General features: G+C 35.3%; 1 protein-coding gene across 4 annotated transcripts in view; it reads left to right on the forward strand.

Moving 5' to 3' along the window:
- ERC2 (ELKS/RAB6-interacting/CAST family member 2) overlaps nt 1–13,275 on the forward strand; it is a 445,445-nt gene that overhangs the window by 336,469 nt on the left and 95,701 nt on the right. The gene's annotated exons all lie outside the window — the stretch shown is intronic.

The raw sequence follows: 13,275 nt of genomic DNA on the forward strand, positions 1-13,275 counted from the left end.
TGAAAGTTTAATGCTTAAGAAAGTTTGCCACAGATTAAGCATACAGTTTTACTGGAATAGTCATTCTAATACACACAGAAAAAATGAAGCTACCTATTCAACTAAAATGGTTTAGTGACATTTTAAACTAAGCAACAGGTGCTTAATAAGGGAAGTATCATCTGTGCAATAAATGTTCTTTTTCTGAAATAATCTCATGGACTAACATAATTTTTGTTCATGTATACTCGCTTTTTAGAATAGTTACGACATGCAAAATTAGTGCTGTCCATAATGAATAGTTATAATTATAATGAATAATTATTATAAGATTCAAAAAGTGTAAAATAAAATAATGGGCAGTGTGATATTGTTAACATTTAGAAGAAAGCAACCTTCATTTATCATAGGATAGTTACAAACTTTATTTTCTTTTTATGCTTTTTGATTTTATTTTAAATGTCATGCTTGACATACAGGTTGTATGTGTAGATAACCTCTGCATTTATGGAGACATGTCGTGCATGTGGTAACAGTGGGAAAGGCTGTGACTCTCATTCTAGTATTTTTCAGTTACATTTTCCTCTTTCCTGAATATTAACATCCTTAAAAATAATCTGGAATTGTTCTTTTTTATGCAATGAATGTAAAAAAGCTGTATGGGTCTTCTTAGTGTTATGTTTTAAATAATTATCAAGTTCTGTTAAGAGTAGCTGGGTGATTTTTTAATAGCAGTTTCTGATGTTATTTAAAAGTAATGCAATTTTCAGTGTTTGTCAGCATCATTCTTGTGTTTTGGGTGTGGAGAGCAGACCTTTGTTTATTTTCCAGGCTCATAGATATTGCCAATTTAAAACCAGACATTCCACTCTGACTCTTTTGTTCAAATGCCAGCATAATTTATCTGGTATCATTATATACCAGATCCTTGACAAATAACTTGTTCGCTGTTTCTTTTCAGGTGGGGGAGCACTGAAAAGATGACATAACAAATAGCTGGTGGCAGGCATAGCCTGTCCTCCAGACTGATGAGTAGATCTGTCCTTGCAGGTAGAATAGCCACAGCATGGCAATGGCTGGCATAAAGTGAAAATTCATGTTACAGGCTTCCTTCCCTTGGGGGAAAAATAAGTTATGTACCAGACCTATAAACCTTTCTGAAAATACAGTGATAGTACTGAATTTCTTCATATTCACTGTTAAGAGCTATAAGAATACTTTAGAAAAAAATACTGAGAAAATATATTAATTATATACTATTATAAAATAGTAGTTACTATATTATATAAATACATACAAAATATAACTTGCTGTGGGATATTCCTTTTAGAATCCTCTTAATAATGCTGTAGTTATGGATCGAAATGAAAAGTGTCTGTGATTTAGTTTTGGAACTTTTTAATAATTTCTATTGCTATTTAAATAAGATGCACAAGTTTTGTCTTGGATGCATGTGGCTCAAGGCTGAGTGAATTTAGTAACTCCAGTGGTTAGGAATCGGAGTGAACTGGACTGTCTTGAATGTTGCATTACTTTTAAAAGTGGCGATGTTGACATGAGTAAAATATCCAAGTGATTACAGTAAATCCATTTCTGAGCAGAGTTTTAAAGCTCTAGCCATAAACTCTTCACTACTGAGGACTCTCTGCTGTGTTCTGACAGTGTGTGTAAGAGAAGTCTGGATGGTCTTCTCACCAAGGGAAGGCGATAAAACTCCCTGAACAATTGCTCCCCACCAGGAACCCTGGGTGCACTGTAGCTGCAGGTTTAGGCAAGACAGGTTGACGCTTTTTGCATAATAGGAGTTGAATGCATGAGTGGTCAAACTGATTATCTTTCAGCAGCCTGTTGAAATAGATCTGGAGACTAGACAAACGGCACAGGAAGGAGATGGAGATTTCATCTCTATGTAGGAAGGAGATATTTTCACTCTTGATAGTGTAGAAACTCTTAAAACAGCCCTTAATTCATGGTGTTAGACATGTTTCTTCCTCTCACACTTTCTCCTGGTTTTCATAGCAAGCAGTATGGATGAGGGAAATCAAATATCTCTGTCAGTTGAGTGTATATTAAAATGCAGACAATACAGTTAAATGGTGTGTATATCTTTTTTTACAAAGCTTCTGTATTACTATTTTTTTATTGTAGACTTCAATCAAAAGCTAAGTGTGAACACGAGAAGCAGAGTCTTGACAAGAGTGAACATGAGGGATGTATTTTATGTTGGAGAGGAAAATACAATTTTAGCAACAATTTAATTTTAAAAGTATTTGAACCACAAGAATGTGGATTTCTAGAAAAAAGTCCTTCACCTTACTTTTTTATAGTTTCTGTGTTTGCCATGTTTTTTAGTTATACAGGTTAAATTCTATACACTGTGGATGCAGAAGTTCCAGTGTTTTGTTTGTAAAGTACTGTAGAATTTATTCTTTGCCACCTGTGAAGTAAATCAGATGTTTTAGAAGATGTTTAGGAGTGCTTGGCCAAGTTTATTATATCTCTAGAACAGGGTTATCTTCACACCTGAAACAAAGAGGGACTGAAAAATGTGCCGGTCAGCAGATGATGTCTAGTGTTCTTGAAACTGAAATTATAAATCTAGTCTGCAAAATTTGAATTTAGAAGCTGTACAAAAATTCTGCAATTTTAAATTTTACCTCGGTAGTCACTGAGGAGGCAGTCTTTGGGAGGCATCAGTGTCCTTCAGCCAAACAACGATTTAGAGCGGAAAATGTCTCTAGAATGGGTGAAAGAGTAAAGCTTCTTATTTCTTGTTCAGGCAAATATTCACTGTTCACTTCGAACTGTCGGGTGTATTTTGTATGTGTTTTCAGGGAGGAGGAGGAGAAGGCTGTTTTAAAACAAATGTGGTGCCCAGCTTTGTTGAGATGTGGTGAACAGTTTTCTTTGAAGATGTCCTTACTAATAGCAGTACAAAGCCTAACAAAATTTGGTCATGTTACTAAATAAGGATATGTTTAAAGACATTAACTATTAGCTATTGTTCTTCTTTTTGCTTTCATTAATTTGAGTCAAGAGTTTTGTAAATAATTATATTTTTTTTTGGTGTTTGGCTATTCCATTTAGCCTGTTTTGGAAAAAACATGTTAACTTTGAAATGAGTCTCAGTAGCATGCAAAGCAATGGAAAAATAAGGAGCATGACTGTTTGCAGTGTTCATTTTAATTCTCTCATGGAGTGTATGAATACTCAATCCTTAATTAGCTAAATGGGTGTTGCTGCAATGGCTGGAGCCTGAGGGCATTTTGGATTTGTGAATTTTTAGACATGATTGTTGTTTTACTGCAACTTGGTTTTTACTAAACAAAAGGAAGAACCTCCCTAGAAAAGTTTGTTTGCCAAACCATGAACAGATTTGTGACTAGTCTTCATTCCGGTTAAAATGCTTTTATTCATAATGAAAGATACTTTATAATTTTTATTTTAATTGGGAAATTTTATATTAGTTGAAAAATTACCTTTTCTTTTTTCTCAAAGATACCTTTACTACTGCTAGTATTTTGGGTTATTAATTGCCCATGGTTGAAGAAAGAGGGTTTTCATTAAAAGTACATAGGAATTTGTTTAGCTGTATGTATTTGTTTATTTTTTATTTATTATATACATTAATCTCTTGACAAATGTGAAACTTTTTCTGTTTCCTATGGAATGGAAGATCAGTAAAGATCAGAATTCTTCTGTTGAAAAAAAAAATAGTGGTAACTGAGCCTATTGAAGTCAATGAGATTCTAGTTACATATTTCAGTGCTGTTAAGTTTTCACTCAGAGCAGTTTCTGTATTCTGATTGTTTCTTAGTCTTAGAAAAAAATCTGTGTGTATACATCTATGTATTCTCAAAGAGATTTGTACAAACTAGATGTCTTTTCTTTACTCTGACAGGCATTTATCTTATCTTATCCTTGGTATTTATGAGACAGCAAATCACCCTCATGTCTCGCTACAGAACTTTATTATATAAATGCAATAATTTTGTGTCTGTCAGTTGTATTCTAGGTGTGTGAGTCAGGTCATTCTACCTGAACTTTGGCCCCAGCTTCTTCATTGCAGGTGCAGAAGGTGTGCAAACAGTCTGAAAATGTAGCTGATGAACTGAACTTCAAAGCTTTTGATGTAGTCAGCCTAAAGACAACATTTACAATCATCAGTCACTGTCTTTTATAATCTTTGAGAGTAAAAATAGGTGACATACATAGCAATTTTCAACACTGCAGAGAGTGAGAAAAGGCAGAATGTATATTCCCACCTCAGCTTCATTTTGAATTGCTACAGTTGCTGGCAACAGAAGTAGATAATCACTGACTTCATACCAAAATAAGTAACACATAATCTAGATACAGTTTAATATCTGAAGCTAAGCTGACATCTTCAAAAAAGTAGCAAAAATCTGCTTTAAAGTGCTGAAGTCAATTATGAATTGCATTTTGTTGGATTGCACTTCTACAAACATTTATGTAAACATATTAAATTACTATTATTTGACTTGAAAATAGTTTTAAACAGGTTTTTGTGAATATTAGGACTTGCAGCACAGCATTCCTCTGGGAGGGTCTTGGTTTGTTTGGAAGTAGAAGCACTACCTGACTTAAAGATCTATTCAAAGGTCGTATGACCTAAAATTTGAATGTTAATATTTTACCATTGAATACTAAAATAGGAAGAAAACCAGTTTTTAATAAAGATGACATTCATATCAATTGCTCTGGGAAGTTTAGGAAAAATACAAGAGAACAGAAAAGAATACCAAATAAAAATTATCTAGTATCTATTTTTATACAGAGAGATATTTAATATACTGTAACATAACATAATTATTAGCATATTTATTTGCAGTTACAATTGGTTACTGCTTTAAAAACAAAACCAAAAAACCCACCTCCCTGTGCTGACCTACTTAACATCCATGAAATACCAGTTGTCATTTCTGTCTCTTGATTTCCTCAAGGAAAAGCTTTGATAGAACATGTCTGTTATCATAGGTAGTTCTACCAGCCGCACGGCCTGGAGCCGGTTTTGAGACACATCCCTGTCTTTTATGCTTCATGTTATTCTAGCAGTGGTTTTTAATGCAGATTTTCATATCACACACATGCACTTTTTCTGGGTATGGTGGCCAGAGCTCCGACTGAGCTGCATGAGGTGTAGATGCAAAGAAACTAATAAAAGAAGGCACTTGGCTGTTTCAGCAGGCATATGCTGGTTGCACAGCCATTCCCTTTTTCTGCCAAAGAAAGGGCAGTGGGAAGGATAGGATTGTCTTGAGTTTGAGTCATAAATTGGTGGCTGAAACATGATAATTTAGAAAGAATTCTACAACAGAGGGTACAATGCATAAATCTAGGAAAAAAACCTGTGACGTTATTAAAGTCAGTATCAAGCATCTTGGGAATGCTGTTTTGACAGCATTAAGCTATTTGTATACTTGTGCTCTAGTACCAAATATTAATACAATGGATTAGAAATAGTTAAGGAATGTCTGTTAATGTTCCACCTTTGTGCTAATTGCCCATTTCAAGAGGCCACATGGCAAAGAGCAACTTAAGTCGTGATGGAATGTCCCTGCATAGCACAAATGGCAGAGTCTTGCTCCTTCATTTTCCTTCAGTTTTGATCTTTGCTTTATGGACACTTCACCAGTGGGAATGTTTAGAGGTTTGTTTTCCAGAAGAGCTATGGTGGTGGTTTCACTGGTTTCCTACTTTCAGATCCTTTCAGATCATGTGTCTGGCCTGATCATGAGTTCTTCAGCCTGGCTTGGCGTTCTACCACACTGAGTGAAGTTAGCTAAACAGTTCATGTACTAGTTTTATTTTAAACCAGATTTTTTTACTTCAGTGAGCGAGCTTCTTGCTTGAACAGCTTTAGTCTTAGAAGGGAGTGAGAAAAATAGCTGAAATTTCTTTCAACAGCATATCTGGATGCAGATGAGGAAATCCGTCCACACCTTTAGACCATGGGCAGAGCATTTTACAAATAGCAGTGCCAGTAGAAGATATTACCACCCACCCTTATGTGCTTATTACTATTCTTCTGTTACATATTGCTACCCTCCCAGATCTCTCAACAGAGGAAATCACTCCCATCAATCCCATATCAACTTCAAGCAAACCGAGCCAGGGTAGCTTAAATAGTGATGAATGTCTCTTCAGCAGGAAAGCCTGTTTATTGTTGCCTGGTGTGGATTAGAGAACACCCTGACATCTCTGACTTTCTGTTGGAAACTGTGTGGTAACATCCAGCTGGTGGTTAGAGAAGAGCAGGTAGTGGCAGTAACATCTTCAGGTATTAAAGCTGAGTCTGGAAGGGAATGAGGTCCATAAGCTGAAAACAAAAAGGCCCTTACTGCAATAACTCTATCTTCAAAGGGTCTTGCACCAATTTAGGTAATGAGGTTATTAAAATAATTTAAGTTAGACTGGTGCACTTTTCTTGTTTAACTAATAATCAGAACCTCTTTGTTCATTTGGCAGATGACATATTTTTACCAGATGCACATGAAGATCAGTAATAAATGATATTTTTTCATTCTATATGGGAGCTATAATTTTGGATAGAAATTCTGTGTTAAATTCTAGGAAAATCAGTTTTTAAAAAAACAACAACAAAACACCACTGCAACTGAAAACTAGTTTGGGTAGATATTGCCATATGTCTTTGCTGGGTTTATTACATTAATAATATGATTCATTTTTTCCACACACAGTTCTAGCACCTTGAAATGCATAAAGTGATACATTTCAAACAAAGCTGAAAGCTTTGCTCTTCATAGCAGATCTTAAAGTCTATCCATAAGGGTTTATGAATGACTACTGTTTCCTAATGTGGCTGAAGCCTAAATCTTTATTTCTTGGAGCCATCAAAGCAGCACAGTACAGTCACATTCTTTGTGCAGTGTTTTACATCTGTTGTTCTGCCTCGTGCATGTGAGCTTTTCATGAGGATTCATTTTAGTTCTAAGAATATGGGTAGGGTCAAATGTAAACACTGAAGCAAGTTTTTAATGATTTAGGAATTTTGTTAGCTAGGATGATTTTGATTATGGCAGTTAGAGGCTTTAGGTCTGACTTACATTGTTTCTATACCCCATAGGAATTTCTACCTGTGTAAGTAATAACAGATCCTAACATTTTGATTGAATGAATTAAGTTGTGTTCAAGCCTTTTGGGTGGAAAGTGCTCTGAGATCGCCCTTACATTTTTGAATGCAGTTGAGTATTAAATCCTACCTGCATTAATTGTGTGTGTGGGGAAAGGATAAAGGTGAAAAGCTTTACACCTTTTGCAAATTGTTTTTATACTAGGTCCTGATCCAATGGTGAACTTGTTTTCAGTGTCATGCTACTGGAAGAATTTTTTACCAAGTCTCTACATTTTCATCTCTGCCTAGTTCTATGCTGTAGTTATTATTGAAATCTGTGGTTAGATTTCATGAATACATAACTACTTATCCACTGTATTTAACTTACCCACACAGGTACTCTGTATGGGGCTAACAAAATTTTTGAGAAATATAGATCCTTCAGCACTCATTTGTAAAATATTTATGAATGGTAGGTCATGCTTTTAAAAACTTATAAAACTACTTGAAATCTATTTGCTGTTTTCTCTTGGATTCCTTTACCAAACCAGATTTAGTTTTTATTCCATCTTTTATGCCATTTTAGTAATTCATCTTCCAGGAGATCTTTTTCTTAATTTGTAAAATTGCTTAATTTCTAAAGGCAGTGGCAGAAACTTTAATAAGAAGCTGTCATATATTTAATTGTTTTATAAATCAAGTGAACAATTTTACAATTGCAATGTTGCAAATCAATTTACCTTGAGGCTTGTAATGTATTTTCAGTATGTTATTAACAGATGGAGAAATACCTAGAACTTGAATTGCCATTCATTTTAAGAAAACATTATAAATGCTAAAAAAAAATCTGCTAGTAGTACTAGTTTTAGAATTGAACCTGTCAACCAAAAAAAGCCTGCAACTATTTGCAAGAGAGAGAAGAGCTCCTTCTCAGGGGCTAATTTTTTTTTCAGTTACATCTCGTGTTTAATTATTTCTCTATTTTTTAATTAGAATAAGTGAAGTCTATTTGTTTAAATATTTCAGTGTCTTGGAGTACCTTTTCTTTTGGTTTTGTAGGAAAGAGGGCTCTTATTTTGAAAACAACTGAAGTTGTATGTGAATCCTCCACAGATATCTTGAAAAAAGTTTGGGAAGTTTTATCTGGAGATGATCCTTCAGTATAAGCATCAGAAGGAAAATACCCTTTCTTTCTCTCTTGAAAGCAGTGTAACTTCTAGGAATGTATTTTAATACAAGCCAAGTGAGAATTCTGCCTTACTTACAGAGACAAGATACTATAGAAAGAAAGAATATGAGCTCTCTAGCTCTATTTAACTGCTGTTCACACCAAGACAAAACGAGTACTGTCAACTACTTTTACAAATGTGCCCTATGTTTCCTTGAGGACTGATAGGTTTAAATGTAGTGATTGTCTCCTTGACTGTCTGGCAAACTTTGATCTGATGTTGAAGTGTTCAAAAGCTGCATGTGTTGCGGGATTTCAGCAAACTTGATCTTACAGGTTTAACTTAAATATTGTTTCCATTTTGAAGTCTGTCATATGGGTATACCACAAAGAGTGTTTGGTTTTAGCCCTGCTGTCTTGGGTGGTGGTATGCAGCAAGTAACAGAATACTGGGAATAAAGAAAAATCCTGAAATGAATCCCTCCAGCTATGGGCCAGTTGAGAGCTAGAGAGACAGGATGTAAAGTAAAACCAGTATGTCAGTCTTTGATCAAAGGATAGATTCCCCACCACCACCCAGCAGGTGATCAACGCATAAGTACATTCTCTTCTAAATGGACTGATTAGACAAAATTAACTACCTGCTTAGCACCCACAAAGCAAACTTCAGTTGATAAACTGATGTTAAAAATATTTAGTTTGCTGTGTTTGTGCATTCAGATTTATGAAGTTATGTGATCTGATGCACTTAAGTGGCTATTGAATTGTCGTATAATATGAAATTGTCTAAAGGGAGAATTACTGAGCACCTAACAAAACTACATTTTTATTTTCAGAAAACAAGCTCTTGCCACAAGTAAATCAATGCGTGTTTTCAGTTGTGTGTGCTTTCTGTGTTTGAGAAATTCATTAGTAGTCAATTGCAGTACAAGCATTGAGTATGGTGAAACAACAGCACAGGGTGTGGTTGTGCCTGCTCTTATGCATGAAAGCTGTTCAGAAACAGAGTTGACCAGCTGGAAAATCTGTAAGCCACCAACTATTTTTACATCAAAAGTAATGGCAGTGGGTGTTTCACTTTGTTTCTGGAAGTGTATACTGGGTTTAGAAATCTTTGTTTTCTTCTGGATTCATCTAATGTTACTCACCGTGTGCCAAATACATGTTTGTTGAAGAGGAAGGATGTAGCACATGAAGCAACCATTGGCCCAAAGAATTTTCAGAGCAGTAACACACTAATCTCAGTAAAGTGTCATCTCACTGACTTCTTTAAGGACAATATTTCACACAAGAACTGTAAAAATTGAGAGTATGTCATCTATGCTGCTCTAATTTTCATTATTATTAGTTGCTTTCCAGTAAAAATCAGAGATACTGAAATCTAAATCTAAACCATCTCTTCTATATTTTGCTTTTAGTATGATATAAAAAAATCTCACCAGTGAATGTCTTTTTAACAAGTAGCCTCACTTGGGTTGTCTGATAGAACATAATCTTAAGAAAATTTTAATTCAAAATTCATAGTACAACCAATGTTCCTACCAAGAAGGATCTACCAAATATCATCAGTGAGAACAGTGCATTTCAGAATATGGAAATCAGTGAGCTAAGTACTATGCAAACTGCTTTTTTAATAACTTTATTATGTGAGATCAAATGTATCTTTACATATGACGCATATGGTTTTTACTAGGATCCTGCTAACAACAATTCATTAAAGCATTTATCCTGTTACCCAAGGACTCTTAATATCTTGATTGTATTTTTGAAGCAAGGATGCAGTGCCAGATTCTGAACCAATGTGAAATAAATCATAACCAAAAGAGATGTCAGCATTCCAGAAATAAAGTCTGGATGTAGTGTTTTAGAAAATACACACACACACAGCCCCCAGTCTAGAAAAGCTGTACTGGATATTGTCTTTGTACTGTTCTGTGAAAAGAATGCACTGTGATTGCTGCAAATTGAGTGCTACAGTATTGATATTATAATGCAATTTTAGCAAGCTCTGGTTTTCCTTATCTCAAGAAGCAGTAGTTGGAATATAAAATCTCCAGATTTGCATGAGACGTGTTTGACAAATTAATGTAATTTAATAAGATGGAATAGCACTGTTCTAAAATGTTATTTGCTTATTGTTTTTCTACATTCTTCCCACAAATGGTGAGTAGAGTGTGCAGAGTCTGCAAGAACCTAATATTCTCTTGGCAAATGTTTCAAAGATTAATGATCAGGTACTTCCAACACTGGTGTTTTTAAATGATGACAGATGAATAAAGGCTTTGTAGCAAGGAGAAAACAGGTGCTGAGATGCAGAAAGATTTATTCTGTGTATTTTGAGGCTTTTTTTAATAGCAGAAAAGCTGCTTCCTTCAGTGACAAGTTTTCTGTTCTGTGGTTGTAGCTGAAGACTATTTTTTGTGACATCCTGCTCAAAGTCCTGTCGTGATATAGCATAACAAAGCATCACCCTTTGTCCTGATGTGCAGTCCTGACTGCCAATCACTTGGTACCTAAGCAGATAGGCACTGTCCTGAATGTCCTCGGGGTGAATTCTTGTTTGCATTTCCTTTACAAAAAGCGTGCCGTTGTTATTACACCTGCTGGTGTTCAGTGTCACTGACCTCTCACCTAATGTACAATCAGGTGCTCTTTTTTAACAGCAATCTGGCATTCAGCCCACTTAAATTAGGTTCATTTGTCATGTACTCCTATCTGCCAGCAAGCAAACTGGGGAAAAAGAGGTCAGAGTAGGGATTTTTCAAATGTAAATGTTTCCTGGGAGCTGCTGTTGAAATTTAGACGTGCCATTCAAAATGCATGTTACTGCCTGCCCTCTTTCTTAGCAAACTAATTGTCTTTTCCAAGTGCTTGCTTTTCTGGGTGTCTTTGCAACAGTTCTGCATGAAGTCGTTGCCTGCATATTTTTATTGCCAAATATTGTTGCAAGCAATAAATAAATCACTGGGCTGTATTAAAAGCATATTTTACCCAGCTGCTGCTTTGAAATACTGGATTAAAATGGAAAAAAAAAATAATTTGTTTTAAACCACTTACAGGAAGTGGTATCATGCAAAAGGCTGGTTTAATTTCCAAGTATCTTGTTGCAGTCAGTGCTTTTGTATGTGGGATGTGTACAGATATTTATTACAATAAGATATTAAACCTGCCTTTGCAAAATTATTTCATTTTTTCCTCCTTTATAAGTATTTTTCTGGCTAACCTAATTACACAGGCCAACATATGAGTAACATGGTGAGATGTAGATTCTGGTAGCTGATGATGTTACTTCTTTTAAAACAGTGGTAATTCTTGAATAATTGTGTGGATTCTGTCAGCTTACTAAATGTTTCAATGCCTGTGACAACACTATGACTTGTATAAGATAGTGATCCTTGAATCAAAATGATCACAACAAGATGCGGCTTTCCTCAGTAGCAGAGACGGAGCATGAGGAGGTAGGGAGAAATCTGCTTTCTTCCTTGCAGAATAATAATTTATTGCTTGTTCTGCCATTTTCTTATAAAGGAACGGAAACTTCATCAACTAATTGTATACCATTGTGCTTGGATAAAGTAATATTAGCTAAATAATGTAATACCTTTTGCTTCTGCTTTGGCATTTCCGCTGTCAATAAGAAGTAGGGAAAAAAATTTCAGGTTGGTGATAAGTCAGTGAGAAGGAAGAGACTGGCTGTGAAATTGGGAATGGATTTTCTGAGACAGCAGATGGACAAAAAGAGGGTTTTTTTTCAAATCTATTAGTGTTTTATGTGGTTGAGAGAAAGACAGACTTGCTGACCACTGCAAATGTTTTCAGGCAGGTGACAGCAGGAAGCTGAAGAAACTGTCTAGTTTGAGCACCAGGATGGGGTGTAGTTTGTTTTGGTAAGATTGAACATCTGAGGTAAATGATGAAACAGGTTATATGGGTTATGTCCAGTGAAAGTGGTAGTCAAATTGTATGCTAAGATTTAGGTTTAGGGGTAAAATTAGGACTTGGGTAGAACAGCAAAGGACTGAGAAATATAAAAATAGTGATTATTTCTTTGCTCTCCAAGTTATTATTTGATGGGTCTTCTCCACCGCTTTTTTTTTTTTTGAGGTTTCTTTTGTTTTCATTTTTTCTTGTTTCCGTTTTCTTATGTATCTACAACTTAATCTTCAGGTAGTCCTACTTGGTAAATAAATTGTATTTGCATGTCTTTGCTGATAGTTCATAATCTGCATTCCTATCCCAGATCCAACTAATTTTCTGCAAGTTAAAATAATGGCTAGTGCAAGCTGAGGGCATCTAATTATTAGGCTGAGGAAATATATCTAAAATAGGTTCTCTAGCTTTTGTTTCTATTTTCTTGCTTTCCTCATCGTTTTATTGTAATGTGACTTTTCTAATATTATGTAAATTATTACTATTTTCTATTATTATTTACTTAATAATTTGCTTAGACTCTCAAAATAGTCGAACTGGCATGAGCTGTAGTTTACCTCTGCAAACACATAAAATGGTCAGCTAGCCGGTGAAATCTCAGAGCAAGAAGGTGGAGGGGGGTGAGGTTACTATCTACCAGGACTCCCAGATCCTTGGAGCTGCTTTCCAGGAGGTCCACCCCGAACCTATATCGGTGCATGGGGTTTGGAAATTTTTATTTCCCTAAATTACTGGGACTCAATACATTTACATTACTACATTTTTGTAAGTCTTGTCTTACAAAATGTTACTGACAACAGATCCATTAATCACATGCTTAGCGATAATAAAAAATAAGACACCCTTTTGATAGCTATGGGTTTTGCCACTTGAAATCTAGTAAATTCCCCTTTTCTTGGATTTTCTTTTGCATGACTGTGGTGTAAGGGATGTATCATGGTGAGGAATATGACCAAAGTGCCAGGACAGTGTGAAAGGATCCCCAATGCTAAAAAAATGTGAGAGGGGTTTGATTCACCAGATCTAAGGTTTTGTTTTTTTTAATGTTAGGGCAGAAATCAGGCCTATCAGGTTCCAGATCACATCTGTAGCGTTTTCCCAA

This window comes from Apus apus, chromosome 9 (genome assembly GCF_020740795.1).
Source record: "Apus apus isolate bApuApu2 chromosome 9, bApuApu2.pri.cur, whole genome shotgun sequence".
NCBI lineage: Eukaryota > Metazoa > Chordata > Aves > Apodiformes > Apodidae > Apus > Apus apus.